Source organism: Aethalodelphis obliquidens, unplaced genomic scaffold (assembly GCF_003676395.1).
Source record: "Aethalodelphis obliquidens isolate GAN/ISIS:26980383/991018 unplaced genomic scaffold, ASM367639v1 scaffold52, whole genome shotgun sequence".
Classification (NCBI taxonomy): domain Eukaryota; kingdom Metazoa; phylum Chordata; class Mammalia; order Artiodactyla; family Delphinidae; genus Aethalodelphis; species Aethalodelphis obliquidens.
This window is the reverse complement of record NW_020837996.1, coordinates 9,584,736-9,599,976: the sequence shown is the minus strand read 5'-3', so window position 1 is coordinate 9,599,976 and position 15,241 is coordinate 9,584,736. Positions and strand designations below refer to the sequence as shown.

Here is a 15,241-nt window from a genome sequence, read left to right as displayed (position 1 = left end):
TTCTTAATGGATCTCTTTCCTAAAGGGAAAAAAGCTGCCAAACTATATACAGTTTTATCACTGGTCTGGGGCATTATAGTTTATTTCAGCCAAATTAAAATAACAATTACTGGAAGAAATGCTAATAGGAGCACCCTTTCGCTGGTGAGTCCCCACTACTCATCATATGATTAAAACCCCTCCACTTCAAATTTTTCTATTGCAATGACTACTTGTACTTCAAAAGAACTTGTACAGTAATTTGGAAGAGCATATTCTGTTTATTTCCTTCATTTTCAAATTGTGTTCTTCTTATTGTTTTATCGACTCTTTTCTACAGTATTATAGCCTGGGTTCTACCTTTCTTTCCCTACTCTTGTTGGAAATAGTTTGTAGGTGCCGTATGATTATTATTATATAAAAGCCAGCACCATGCTTGCTGACAGGGGGACTTTGAGTTCCATTTTTTTGAGATTGTTGAGATGTTTCCATAATGGATTTCCAGTATAAGCTGCTTTATTGCTGACAGCAAAATGATCATTCCAAGCATCCTAACTTGCCATATGAAAAATCTCAATGATAATGCTGATTAACATATCTTTTGCATTTAAATTACTCTGTTTTTTTAAGAAGGGAAAATTATACATTTGGTGGGTTCTTTGCATAGTCAAATAAACATATATCAGGATGTACAATCTAGTAATTAGGTGCATTTATCTACTTGTGACACCACTGGAAAATACTCTGAATGAAGACTCTAGGGGCAAAATACTTCGACTTGGATTATCATTTCCAAACATGACCTTGCGTAGCAAAATGATTGCTTATGCCTAAACATAGGAAGTGTTCGCCTAAGTGCTTGGTTACTTAAGCTAGAGCAATGTATTTGAAATAAATCTTTATTTTTTAATAGTTCGTTCTTTATATTTTAGGGCTGTGTTTATCATATGTGTCATCATCATAATAGAGTCTATACTTTATTGGGAAAAGAAAAAGATACAGGGCTAGAGCATTTCTATTTTCCTAGAATGTAGGTATTTAGAGAGTATTTTAGTATTTAAAAGTACCTGTGTTGACCAATGTCCAAAGGAAGGAATGCTGAGAAATGCAAGATGTTTCAATGTGACATGTATTCCACAAACATAGAAATTAAGGTATTGAGGTTTTCAGTGAATACTTCACTTAGGATTAAGAATCATTTTTCTGTATTTTTTTCATGAAATTTTTTGGAAATTCATGGATGATCATAATATCTGCTGCTTTTTTCCAAACTGTCCAAATATTACTATAAATGTTTAGCAGTTCAGTGAATAGATTCATTTTATTATGTCTGTCAGCTTCATAGAGGTATGTGAAATAAAGGCCTGAACTAAACAGTAGGTCTCCCATGAGACAATACCACCCTCATTGTTCTAACCCCAGCAGACCCAAGTGTTCTAGATAATGTATAGGAACCTTGTTCTTTCTGACACCCTTATTTTCTGATCCACTTTTATGTAACAAATTTCTTTCCTTGATACCTCCTAACTTTAAATATAATAACATAATTGACTCCACTATGTTCTTTTCAGGCATATGTTTTAGCGAACTCCATTTTACTGAAGTGACAGGAAAGAAAAATTAATTTGTTCTTTAAAGAGGAGGGTAGATCAGAAGAAGAGCAGCTTTTGTTCTTGTGAGGATGGGAGTGGATGGGATGCCAGTCTGAGGACTCAGTTACTGTACATCAGAATGGTATGTCAGGATGTAGGGTGAGGGAATTAGATGCTTTAGGATAGAAGAAAGATTTCAGTAAGTGAGCGAGAAAGTTTGAAAACAGTCAAAACAAAGAAATTTTATCAGGTGTAATACTCTTTTCCATTCATGTCTTCGTAAAACCATTAGTTGGGGAAATCTCATCAAAAATTACTCAATAGTGCTATTGGAGAATGTGATATTGTGATATAATAAAAAATACATAGTTTTTTTCAATCCCCGCTTCCTGGTACATGGCTCTCCAAATCCTTGCAGTTTCTTGAGTGATAGAGATGAGAAGAGCATCTTTTGTTACTCATAATAAGCCCCTTTCAACTATACCTGAGTATATGATAAAGAGGTGACTCTTAGATGATGGGGGCTAGTTGCTAGAGGAACCAATCATGTGATTAGAAGGTTGGGACTTTCAGCCCCAATTTCCACCCTTAGGGTGTAGCAAGGGACTGAGGACTAAGTTAATCACCAGTGGCCAATGATTTAATCAAATCAACCATGACTAAGTAATAGAACCTCCATAAAAACTGTAAAAGAAAGTATTTGGAGAGTTTCCAGGTTGGTGAACACATGGAGGTCTTCGGAAGGCGTCACCATCCAGAGAAGGCATGGACGCTCTGTGCACACCCTGTATATCTTGCCTTATTTACCTCTTCATCTGACTGTTCGTCAGTATTCTTTATTATATCCTTTATAATAAACTGGTAAATGTCAGCTTTTCCCTGAGTTATGTGAGCTATTATAGCAAGTTATTGAACCAGAGGAGAGGGTCGGGCAAACTCCCATTTTACAGCTGGCTGAAGTATGGGAGGCCTGGACTTGCTATGGGTATCTGAAATGAGGGACAGTCTTCTGGGACTAAGACCTTAATCTGTGCGCTCTCAGTTAACTCCAGGTAGCTAATGTCAGAATTGCTCGATGTGCAGGAAAAATCCTCACATGTGGTGTCCGAAGTATTATGAGTAGAGGAAACAGGAATTTTTCTTTTAGAGGAGAATTTGGAATTTGTTTTATAAGTTTTATTTATAAATGCATACAGATCTGTTGGCAGGAACTGTTTGAGAGCAGGGTAATAATTTTATTAATCTGCATTGTGGGGATGATTTCTACTCACTGCTTATAGGTGTGGTTCTCAATTTAGTTGAGGGGGTCAAAGTTTGAAATGCCTAGAAAACACTTTCAAAATTAACATTAGAGGACACCTTCAATAAGATTCCATTCCAGTACAGTGGATAGGCCTGTGAATTTTCAAACTATTTTCCCTGGCGATTCTTATATGGATTTGTTATTGGCAGAGAGAGAGACACACACACACATGCACTTATCATGATGAACAAAAGGATGAAATATGCTAACGATAATTGTTACATTTATTACAGCTGAACATAGGTTTCTTTTTGACATTCAAGAAGCAATCAATATTTTAAATACATTAAATATATTTAATACAATACAATATTTTATAACATCTTTGACAGTTGTTTTAAGGAATATATGTAATATTTTATATAGTCAATTTTTATGTCATTACCTTTGGTTAGAGCTAAGTACATAACATTTAGTATAATTCAGTGACCGTGGCTCTAGGGGTGGGGAATGGAGGTAGGGTACAAAACAAGTGTTGCCTAAAGATTATTATATATTTAAGTGGTAGGTACAGTGTTTGTTATACAGCCTGAGAATTGCCAGCTAAAAAGTTATGTGGGTTACTTGCTTAAAATACAGATTCTTAGTCCTTATAGAATTAGTCCTATGGAATTAGAATTAAGTATGGGAATTTGAATTTTTCCAAGATCTAAGTTAAAATTATGCTCCATAAACTTTGATAGCTAACCTGCACCTGGAGAACTTCCAAAGAGTTTCAAACCATTATTCAGAAGCAAACAATTCAAAATATTACCTTTTATTATGAGCAGGAAATGTTGGCATTCAGTACCTTTGATTGAACTAGAGTAAACCTCTTACTTTGGCTTGTCTTCATTTGAAACTGTTCTACCTTGGCACAATACTCTGCATTAAAATAGAATAGTAATAACAGCAACAACAATAACAAAAAAGAAAGAAAAAGATAACCATTGCTGAGTATACATTGATTTATTCAACAGTTGTCTATTGAGTGACTAAAATGCACATAATGGATTCGTAACATTACAGTTGCATTATTGAAGGTGAAATGACTGGTATTCTACAGCACTTTCTTAATAGTAAAGCTTTATGGTAATTCATTCAATAAACACATGCAGAGTCCTTAATTTCCTTGATAGTTTAGGCTAAAATACTGTTGTGTTCATTGATTCTTCTGCAAAATCGCCTCAATAATCTTCTTCTCTGAGATAAGAGACTCAAGACACTCTTTGGATATTTGGGAATAATGGAATAAAAATATAATTTTAAAATTATTTGTTAATGTTAGTCCTAGTTGCCTATAAAAATATGTAAAGCGGTTTGTTGGGTACTTCACTTTCTATTAAATAAGAATTAAATCAGGACTTAGCAGAAGCTGATTTTAAACTCTAAATTTCCTAAGTAATTGCAATTTTGTAGACCTAGTCTCCTGCTATACAACTTTATGCTTTTATATTATATTTATGTTTATTATTAGAATAATATAGTTAGCATTTGAAAATTATCAAAAGACAAATGATTACATGACAACAATCTATAAAAATTATCACTTGGAATATGGTACAAATTTATGATATTATTTTAAAAATCTAACTTCATATCATATGTAATGATGCAGTACAGTACAATGCTTTTTAATTTATTAAAATTAGATTTTATATTATGATATAATTAATAAAACCTTTTGGGTACTTATTACAAACACTGCTGTGAGTTAACCAAATTCAAGCTATATAAATTGGAAGTGTTTTCTCACTAATGCTTGTAATAAATTTTTTTTTAATTTTAAGTTTTTTTAAATTTTAACATCTTTATTGGAGTATAATTGCTTTATAATGGTGTTAGTTTCTGCTTTGTAACAAAGTGAATCAGCTATACATATACATATATCCCCATATCTCCTCCCTCTTGGCGTCTCCCTCCCACCCTCGCTATCCCACCCCTCTAGGTGGTCACAAAGCACCAAGCTGATCTCCCTGTGCTATGCGGCTGCTTCCCACTAGCTATCTATTTTGGTAGTATATATAAGTCCATGATAAATTTATCTCAAAGTATTGAATATTTTATTTGACACTAAAATGTCATTGTATATGACTAAAGTAAAATGTGTTATCAAATAGAATGAACTCTTTAAAAGTAAAATAACTTTGAAAGCAAGTGAACACCTAAGAACCTTATTGGAAAGAAATCATTTGGAAGTAATAAATCATGGTTGTATAAACTCAAACTTGTAAGATATCACAGAATACCTATGCATGATGTTTTATCTACTTACACCTAAATGAAATACTCAAGAATAAATTTAGTGAAAAAAATTAAAAGCAATTAGAAATTACCTGGAAATAGTGAAATAGAGTTTTAAGGGAAGTGATCATAAAAGCTTAGTCATATGACAGAATATCTTAACTGATTAGTTCAAACATTAAGATAAACTATTCAAAGTTAGAGTAGCCAATCTATTGAAAGACTGAGTTTTTCCACTTTTCAACCACTTATATTACAGAATTTTAACAGTTTTGTGTTTCTTTGAAGAATTTGTCTACTGGTATCTGCATAATATGCAAGTTATGTGTGCTGAATTGTTGCCCTGAATTGTTAACTACCAGGGGACTGTTCAACATGCAGGCTTTCTAGAGGCTCCAACTTAACCATGGGAACAAAACCAGATATTAACAAAAAGTTATTGATCTGAAAGTTATGGTATAGTGTCCAAAATTCTTCACAATTTAACCTAGTAAAGATTAGTTGGGTTTGCCTACCCATCTTCCATATATTAACCTTCAGGTAAGAGCACTTCATTTTTCCTTTAAATAATGACTATCAGTCAACCTACCTGTGATCAGATAGCCTGACCATACCCTGGAATTCAAGAGGAAGTATTGGAATTAGGCTTCTTCAGTGAGAAGATACTCCCTTAGCTATTGTAATTAATTTATGGATGAGTAGATAATCTAAACCTGACTAATTAGAGCCTGTGGACTTAAATTGTTGATTTGACAAAACTGCTATAAGTAAAGCTTGAGACACCTAAGGTTATAGGAAGAAAGTCTAGAATTTCTGCCTGCCATCTTCCCATCAAGACAACATACTTAATAAATGGAGAAATAAAGCAAAGCAAAACACAGCAAGACTGAGTTCTGAATTCATGACTTAAGTACCTAAATCCACCTATTCCAGAGGTTAGAGCTATCTCTGGACTGTTCAGTTATGTAAGCCAATAATTTCATACATAAAGGTGCATTTATCACTATTGGATTGGAAAATTTTTTAGAAACTTAAAAATTTTGGTTGTCACACATTCATTATTCAGCATCAATAGTGTATATGGCTTAAGCCAGTTTGAATACTTCCTGGTAGTGTTTTTGTAGCCAAAAAATTTGATTAATTTCCGAAGCATCTGACCTATGCCTATTACTTTTATGCATCTGACCTATAATCAAATTGAAATAGACATAGTATTTGCAGAAAATACTATGTGGCTCGTCTCAACTGGGAGGTGCCATAAATAGACATACACACTGTCTTTCAAAGATTTAGTATGAAAAATATAAGTGCAATATCTCATTAACATTTGTATGTTGATTGCTCATTGAAATGACAGTATTTTGGATTTATTGAACTGAGTAACATTTATTATTAAAATTAATTTCAAGTATGTCTTTTTTTTACTGTGACTACTAGAAATTTTTAAATTACATTTGTGTCTTGCATTATATTTCTCTGGACAGAGCTTATCTAGAAACATCCTTTGAGTAGTTTACAAACTTTTTTCCTGTTCCCTTCTCCTATGTTCAAAATCCTAGGTCTTTGTGAGCTGCACTAGTAGGTTTATAGCACTACTTATATTATCTTTGGAGTACATTTGATCACCATTTCTAGATTCTCCTTGAGAACAGAGATGATCATATTGGTCAGTGTAACCCCAGCAGCAGTAACAGAGTGACCTACACGGCCATTTTTGTTTGTTTGGTTTTTAGTTTATTTGATGGTGAAGGGTTTCGCCTTTTGATAACTGGAGGTAGGGGGGTCTTAAACTCGAAGGCTTACAGATACCATTTAACTATAGCAAATGGGTAAGAGGCAGGATAGATTAGACAAGAGGACAATATAGAATCTCTAGTAAACTGGAGAGCAAACCATCCATCTGAAAGGAATAGTAGATACTTAGCCAACTTTCACCATGCAGGTGTTCCAGTATAATAATGCCAGATTTTCAAGTTTTTCAAGAGAAACTAAAAACCCACATCACTACTTCTTAATACTCCTTAAATATTAGCATTATAATCCAAACCTTTTAAAAATATTTGCCAGCAGAAGTACCTCTGTGGTCTGGATCTGGCGCACAGGCCACCCAAATGGGCCCTGGGGTTTTCCTTTCCAGAATTTCCCTTCTTTCTTTTAGAATTTTGTTACCTGTTTCAGATAAGGATTAATGTAAGGTAAAGTTACATATTAACCCCACATATTAGTAACAGACTGAAAAGAAAACCACAGGAATTCAAAGTTTCTGACTATCCTTCATGTTACAGAGTCTGCCACTCTCTATAATTAGGAGATGGCATTAATCATTAATTAGAAAAGAAACCCTAAGTGAACAGTGTGAGATATCCGTGGGAGATATCTCTCAACAAGAGTGAAAGATAGGGGAGTACAAAACAGATGTAGTGCACATCTCTGTCAGTCTGATTTAAGTAGCTAATATTCTATCTATGTAAAAACCAAATAAAACACATTTTTTCCTTCTGTGTATAGCCATATTTTCCCTTTCATCCTTTTCTTTTAAATCTTTGGTGATATTTTCTGTTTGAATGAGGTAGTCTGACCTATAGTACTCATAGGAGTGAAATATCTTCTCTACCTGCAACATCAAACACTGAAACAAAAGAGCAGTTGTACTGAGTTCATTGAGATTCACTGACAAGTGTTGCTCGCCTGCCGAGCAGGTGAAAGTTTCCTGCCGGCTTCTCATTTAGGAAAAACCTCTTGGCTTATGCCTCAAGAACTGTACAAGCCTCTAAAGGGTGGTAGTGAGAACTAGATACAGACTTTTTTTTTTTTTTTTTGCCTATAGAGATAGTTAAGTTATACAATGGAATAAGGATCAGAGAATTAATGAGGAAAGAAAAAGAGAGATGTGATGGACTTAGCAGTCTGGGTCTTTTTCTAACAAGCTGTCCTCAAGTTTTTTTCCCATCTGCCGTGGAGTTTGAAATACCACCTTGCTGGAGAAGTGCATAAAACAGAGTATGTTGCCACTTGTCTCATCCTTACAAGCCAGCTCCATTTTACCTTACATTTGAGGAGAAGTATTTGCACCTATTCCTATAAAATCATTTATTTGTATCAGATATTGTCATCAGATCTTGAGAAAGCCCCATATCAGATGTAAGCAATCAGGGATTGTCTGGATGTATTCAGGGAAAAGATAGCTGATTTTGGTGGAATTCATTCATTTAAAAGGTTAGAAAGAAAACACAAGCAAATTCTATTGACCTAAATAGATTAATTTTCTTATTTTAATGTGACAAAGAATGTGACCATACCCATACTTTCACTATTATTAAAAATAGCTAAATTTACTTGGTGCCGGACACAGGTGTAAGGGCTTACCGTAAATGAGCTCATTTACTCTTCCTAGCTTGAGGAAGGCACTGTTATTGTCCCTATTTTACAGAGGCTTAAAATGGTTAAATAATATGTCAATTGATCTCACTACCACCCAGCTAGTAATTGGTGGTCTAGGATTTGAATTAAATCTGCTCGGACTCCATAATTAACTCCATTAAATAACAACAGTAATAGCAGCAACCACTTGTAGTGCATTTACTATGATCCAGGATCTTTTCTAAGCACTTTATGTATATTAACTGTTTAATCACAACAATGCTTTGAGGTAGGTATTATTATTATTCTCATTTTACAGAGTGGGAAACTGAGTCACAGAAACATAATGTAACTTGCCCAGTTACCGCCAATAGTTTATTAATATAGATACAGCACACAAAGTAAAGCAAGCCTTTCTGCAACTAAAATCGTTAAATTTATAAGCTAAATAATAGTTCCTAGATGGTATTTCCAACAAATATTTGCTATGGAAAATGATTTTCTTCCTTTCACTCCAGCAATACAATTTGTGTATTATCAATATTTCTTGCTTTGCAAACTTGAAACCTGGTAATAATTACTTTGGTTAAACTTGTTCCTTTGCTTTTAATGTAAGATACTCTCTTTGTCAAGGTCCAACACAATTTAAAGACAAGTTACCTTTCTTATTGTTAAGTTCTAAAGATTCTCTTTTGCCAAATCGTTTTTTTTTTTTTTTGGTCCTTCCGTTGTTGTTGGTTACTGTTCTGGCCTTAAATTCCATCTGCTACTGTAGCTGTACGTATTGAGTTTCTCTTACAAACAATAATAATAAATTATGGATTATTATATATACACATATATATGATTAACTAATTACTAACAAATTTCAGAAATGTTTTTGTTGTTCAAATTAAAATTGATGATTAAAAAGAAAGTTCACACTCCCTAGAAGGCAGCAGGATAAGGAATAAATGATCCAAAGAATAGCAACAAAAATGGAAACTATGGATCTCATGGTATCTAATAGTTTGAAGTACATAGATTCATTTTCATGAAAGTAAATAAGTCAGCTGAAGGATTGAACTGGAGTGAGTAATATAGTACAGCAATGGAATTGTGTCCTTCTTTCCCCCCACTTAAAAATAATGATAGCTTCTTCTGGAACCTGCTTAAGTAAGTGACACTCATAGAGATGAATTGCTATGCTGTAACATATGGTGCTCTGGTATTGCGGTTGTATTGTTGAGATTATTACTAGCAGCAAGATTTTATAGTTATTGCCCTGTCAAAAAGCTCTTGTTTTAATCACTTTCATCAACACCGACTTCAGGTTGTACCTCATTTTCTATCCACAAGCCAGACCAGTGTGTCATCCAAAGAGAAACTCATTTGTTTGGGCCCATTTTTTCATTAAGATATATATTTCAGAGGGACGAGTGAAAGATGATTTTACGGGGAGGGGGAAAATACTCCCCTAGGGAGTAGAATTTAAGGACTGCAATTATTGATATGAGGAGGCATAATACTAGTTAGGTGGTGAAGAATCCCATAAGTCTGCCTTGGAAATGAGGGAGGACTGAGGATGCAGGTGTTCCCTCTTGTTCCTGAGAGCAATTAGAGATCCAAATTATTTCCACTGTTACCTAATAAGGCAACAAGTGCCACCTGATGAAGTTAATTCCCAGCACTATTAATGTAAACATTGCTCAGCTTCTTCAGTTCGCTGGCATTTTGTATATTTCACAGCTTCAGAGAAGAGAGAGGAAAGATGCAAGCCATCAGTAACTTTAAAAATCCCAAGTGAAGGAGAAAATGGAAGTGAGTTAGGGATCCTTTGTCATTTGACCTTTAGTTGTTTTACTATAGTTAAAAAACTAAAGTAAAATCAAGTAACCCTTTATATGAACCAGATCCCACCCTCATGTCACCCCCAAGGTTTTCAAAGCTAACTTTTCCTAGTATCGATTGTCAGTTTTACAAGGTAGAATACACCCTAATATTTTCATTTTGTTTTGTTTAGAGGGATACTAGACTATTTCCTCAAATCCTTTTCTGCCTCCAGTTTGAAATATAAATCTGGTTGAGAAGCTTTGATGGTGAAAAGTGTAGCTGTAGGGCTCTTTTCCCCTTTGTTTGTTACAATTGACCTCTTTCCCAGCACAATAGATTCAGCCTCAAACTTAAATTGCAAGGTGTTGTGAATAACGTGTACGTCACTTCAGGCTTTGCTGGTAGAGCTGTTCTTTCCTGGTGTCTCAGCACATAGCACCTCCTAAAAAGCCAAGAGAGACACATTTCTCATTTGCGGAGCACAGCAAGTCAGCCCCTTCCATATGCTCAAGATTTGTGGCTCGTGTCACAGGCAGCCCATTCTCATCTTTCAAGTCCTAACAGTTCAAGAGCCTCACATCCCTTTGAACCCAGATTAAATGGATTCTGGAAAACATGCTACTGTGTATGTGGGCTTAATGTTCTCCTGAAGTACAGTGCATCCTGAGCCCTCTTAGACTACCCTTGGCCTATGTATCTCGATAGCTCAATACCAATCTTTGGTCTGTTTATCATCTAAACATGGTGTGTGTGGATGGCTATGTATATATGCATATTTATATATAATTCAGCATGCATATTTGTATCATTTTACTCTCTTGGCAACACATTTCAAGACCTGGCTTTCTCAGCCAAAATGAGTTTCACAATTTAAGTATAATGCTACATGTCTTTCTTGCCAAGTACAGGGGACACATTGAGATGTTTTCTCCCCACTGAGCTCAATCTGCAAGTATTATAGGACATTCCCACTGCAGTGTGATCCTAAAGGAAGAAATACCTAATCTATCGAATCATTCTTGATGGGGTATCAGGAGACATGAGGTCCACTTAATGTCCTTTCCATCAGTATCAGTATTTTAGGAAATATCCCAAATATTCTAGCTTACATTGATGCTGTATGTTCTTTCACATAAAGAGTAAACCTTTTAGATGAACATTTTAAGCTCTTCCCAGTTTGATGGTAACTTAAACTGACTCTTGTTTAAAGTCATTTTTTCATCATTGTTAAATGTGCTTATTAAAAGCATCTTCTAGCCTTGGGGTGCAGTGAACAAATCTGTTCTGGATGTTATTGTTTCTATAGAACCAGCATCCCATCTTCACTTAAGAGCCCATCTTGCTTCCATCTTCCCACTACTTTGGGAAACTTTCCTTTATCTGTGTTTCTTGGCCATCATAATAGGGAAGATGATCCTTCATTATTATTGCTTTTGAAAATGTTCCTGGCATTCTTTATACACTTATTCTTCCATGTAAAATTTAGAATACTTTTTGTAAGTTGTATTCTCCCATAGTCCACCAAAAATGAGATTTTGACTGACACTAATTTCTATTGTTTAAACAACTGAGGGAGAATTGAAATATTCCCATCTTGAATAGTTCCATATTTACCTTGGCAAGGCTCTCCGTTAATCCAAGTCCTATTTTTTTCAAGTTTTATAGTTTCCTCTTTTGCAGACCACTTATTTAGATTATTTCTGTGACTCTTTAAATTTTGTTGCTCTTGTGAACAAGATATTTTCCTTACACATTTTTTAACTGGATGTTATATCTAAGAAAGCTATTAACACGTATATCTTCTAACATTAAATTATGTTGTCAATTCTAAAAGATTTGGTTCATTTGTTTTATGGTTAGGTACAATCACATCATCTGTGTATGGATAATAGTAAAACAAAAAATGATTTGACTCATTTTTTAATATATTTCTCTTATTTTCTCAATAATTATCATTTGTCAAGATGCCTCTCAGACCTTCCTAGTATGAACACATGCTATGCATTCTGTAAGACCCAAGTCAAACACTTTCTCTAGAATGAAGAACACTCCACTAACCTCAACAATAAGTAATATCCTCCTTCTAGAAATCTCCATACTATATTATCTCTCTTAGAGTTTATAGCACTTTTCTTCTCTGTATTGTGCTTTTATATTTAACTTCTCATTTGTATTGGAAGACAGTTCATGTCTTTGCTTTTAATACATTCCCTAAAAATTTGCATAATATATATACGTTTCACTTGGTATATAGAGTTTTCTTTTCAACAAAATGAAGATAACAGTACTTACCTATAAAGTTGTGTTAATAATATTATTATGACATAAATAAATTAATAAAATGAAATAATAAAAATAAAATAAAATATAAAATAATAAAATATTATGACATAAATAAATTAATAAAATAAATAATTATGATTTTCCTTTATAAAATTATGTGACTGTTTCTTCTACATTTAAAACTAATAGTTCCCACCAGTTTGTCTTTTGTGGAAGAGATCTTTGACACTGAGGAGTCATTCCAGAACCATTTACGGTTACACAGGCACTGTACACTTTTCCAGCTTGTTACCTTTTTCATAAGGACAAGCTGTCTATTTTACTAAACAACTAAAATTGTGCCCTTGAGTTCCCTCAAAATGTTTGACTGGGTGCTATGCACAAGTAGTGATTTATCTACTTCAAGTTTATCTATTCATCCACTGGGTTTTCTTAGCATGATTAGATCTAGTACCTCTAAGTTGCCCAATTCAAAGGTATTTTTGGCTTTCACTTACGTCTTTACAGTGTAGACTAAGGCAACTAAATTATTTGGTTTTCCACTATAGCCTTTTTATCCCTTAGTGAACCTTTTATTTAAGGGTCACTGAATGGCGGCGCTGCTTCTCTAGATAACTTACATAAAAACATTGTGTTGGTTACTTTGAAATACCTGCAGAATTACTATTAGTTAACCTTACTGGTCATTTTTCATTTCTAATATGCAGTCACTTACTATACAATATGTATTTCTTTATTCACCTCGCTTTGACCACTCTTCCCCTAAAGTATTATATTTATCACCTGACATAATCATTTGATAGCTTTTTGACATTTTCAAGTCCTTGGTGACCAGTGTCGTATGGTCCCCTTGCCAAGGGTTTCAAGAAGTTTTTCAAATACTCTTTAGGTCTCCTATTTTTCTCTACTTTTGCTTTTTGTAAATTGTATTCTTCTTCTAACTAATGCTATTATGTAGTCAAAGTCTTTTCCATTCTCACATTCCTACAATTACCAGTGACTTAATTACTTGTCTCATTTTGGGAGGAAAGGGTCTCTTATAATGTTTTGCTTTCTGCTTCTCTCATCAGGGTCATGAGTATAGCTGGTGGGTTATGTCCTGTACTGGGTCACCCAGATGAAGGGGCAAATACATCTGAAATCCAATCTGTTTCCTGCTTGCTAAGATGACCTGGACTGTGTCCACTCAGAGTCAAGGGTACCTTTTGCTAATTTACAGAAAGTCATTGTATATGCTAAATGTGATCTTGCCCCTCATCTGGAGACATTTTTAACCAAAAGATAAAAGAATGAAAGGAAGAAAAATGGATGAAAGTAAGAAAGGAAAAAAAAAGGAGGGAAGGAAGGAAGGAAGGAAATGAGAAAGGAAAAGAGATAAATGACTACTCTTTTGAATATTACCTTTTCAAAGGGATTATTTGGGGGAGTGGTTAATAAGTATAATTTGTTGTATTTTCTTTGTGAGCTCTATTACAGTAGAAATGATAATTAAAGAGCTGGGAATATTCCCATAAGTAGATATTTGGGTTATGTGTGTCTCTGCAACTTTGAAACTTTTTTTAGTCACATGTATTGGATTAATTTTTTTTTTTCTTTATGACTTCTCTTTAGGGATCTGATTGTGAAGCAATGTGATTAATTTAAAAATACTGTTTAAAATACATTTTGTTAAATATTTCAATTTTAAGGAAAATTGATTGTCTAATTAAGTACCCTATAATATTTAAAATATCTGCTGAGGCATATGCATAGATACATTTGATATTTTTACAGAAGCCTGCATCATTTAAATAGCTTAATATAGATATATTGATGGCAATAAAACCGTGAGAGTTGATTTCATCATTTGTTCATTAGTAACCATTTTCATATACATCAAAACACTATTAGGGGCTTCCCTGGTGGCGCAGTGGTTGAGAGTCCGCCTGCTGATGCAGGGGACATGGGTTTGTGCCCCGGTCGGGGAAGATCCCACATGCTGCGGAGCGGCTGGGCCCGTGAGCCATGGCCGCTGAGCCTGTGCGTCCGAGGCCTGTGCTCTGCAACGGGAGAGGCCACAACAGTGAGACGCCTGCGTACCGCAAAAAAAAAAAAAACACTATTAAATCATTGATGAGGTTTTTCATTATAGTGACTGATGATAAAGATTTAATAGCTTAATGTGAATATATATCAATGGATGTACTTGGTTCAATTTATTTTTATCAGTGAATGTTACTGACATATAGCACATACAGAAGAGTTTACTCATCATAAATTCAGTGAAGTGTTACAATGTGAACGCACCATGCAATTACCAACCAGATTAAGAGCTAGACCATTACCAGTACATGAGAGACCTGTGTCAGTTCCCTAGCCTATCTAACCCAAAGGGAATCATTACCCTGACACCTGATGTTGCTATTTATAGATTATTTCTATCTATTTATAAACTTTGCTCTTTTGGCTTTTTCATTCATTATTGTTTGTAAGAATCACCTATTGTTGCACGAAGTAGCTGTTCTTTCATTCTCATAGTTTACAGTAGTCTGTATGAATTGTGTATTCTCCTAGAGTGGAATTACTGAGTCACAGGCTATTTCTAGATTCCGTTGTTCTTCCGTCCTCCCTCCCTCCCTCCTTCCTTCCTTCTTTCCTCCCTCCCTTCCTTCCTTCCTTCCTTCCTTCCTTCCTTCCTTCCTTCCTTCCT

At 34.5% G+C, this 15,241-nt stretch overlaps 1 long non-coding RNA gene across 1 annotated transcript in view; it reads left to right on the top strand.

Moving 5' to 3' along the window:
- The first annotated feature begins 1,839 nt into the window (after positions 1-1,839).
- The window catches only part of LOC113608313 (uncharacterized), a 14,976-nt gene continuing 1,574 nt past the window's right edge, over positions 1,840-15,241 (top strand). The window contains exons 1-2 of the long non-coding RNA XR_003428300.1: positions 1,840-1,850; positions 9,805-9,807. This is a non-coding gene — a long non-coding RNA (uncharacterized LOC113608313). The remainder of the gene's footprint in view (positions 1,851-9,804; positions 9,808-15,241) is intronic.